Source organism: Octodon degus, unplaced genomic scaffold (genome assembly GCF_000260255.1).
Source record: "Octodon degus isolate 3935 unplaced genomic scaffold, OctDeg1.0 scaffold00004, whole genome shotgun sequence".
Taxonomy (NCBI): domain Eukaryota; kingdom Metazoa; phylum Chordata; class Mammalia; order Rodentia; family Octodontidae; genus Octodon; species Octodon degus.
The window spans coordinates 10,063,291-10,064,140 of NW_004524580.1; the positions used below are offsets into that span (position 1 = coordinate 10,063,291).

Here is an 850-nt window from a genome sequence, read left to right on the forward strand (position 1 = left end):
AAAAAAAAAAAAAGAAATTGCTGTGTTTATATAGGTTGCAGATCTTCACTGATATTTAAAACCTTTGAATTATCTGGGCTTTGCATGTTATGTAAAAATTGAGAGGATAATTTTCACATAACATGCAAAGAGTAAAAGTTCTCCAAAATCTTTGTTCCAGCTTATAATAGTATGTTCTAATACAAAATGTATTTCCTAAACAGAAAGTTCTTTTTGCTCCTTCTTTCACTAAGTTTCTGAGTCATGTCAAAGGCATGGTTTTTTTTACATATTTGTAATCCATTATGTTTTTGTATGTAAACATTTAAGTTGGGTTTGGAATGATTAAAGGAACTATTTGATGGGAAAAATTTTAAATTCACATTATAAAATTTAGGACTCAAATGTTGACTTTTTTTTTTTTTTTTTTTTTTGTACTGGGAATTGAACTCAGGACCTTGTGCTTTCCAGGCAGATGCTTGTGCCACTGAGCTATTCCCAGACCCAAATGTTGACTTTAATATTATCATATTTGATATAGTAAATAAGTAAACTTGACTTTACAGTAGAAATGCGAACTTTGTACAATTTATTTGCTTTTAATGTAATGCTTTCTATACAAAACAAGGCTGTGTAAGTTTTTTTTTTTCCCGGAAATCGGCAGCAATTCCTACTCGTCCGGAGGGGTGGGGACATAGGGCAGAGTGGTGTGGGGCTGCCTGAGGGGATGGGAGAGGGTCCGGCCCACGCTGCCGCCTGGGCTGGGACTGTTCCCTCCTGCGCAGGGTAGCAGGAAGCTCTCCACACACTCACCGGACCTGGGCTAGGACTGGGTCTCTTACCTAAGCTTAAATAGAGTAATTTTTACTCT

General features: G+C 36.8%; 1 protein-coding gene across 5 annotated transcripts in view; it reads left to right on the top strand.

The window, feature by feature from the left end:
* Positions 1 to 850, top strand: part of Mettl25 (methyltransferase like 25) — an 81,965-nt gene that overhangs the window by 21,178 nt on the left and 59,937 nt on the right. The gene's annotated exons all lie outside the window — the stretch shown is intronic.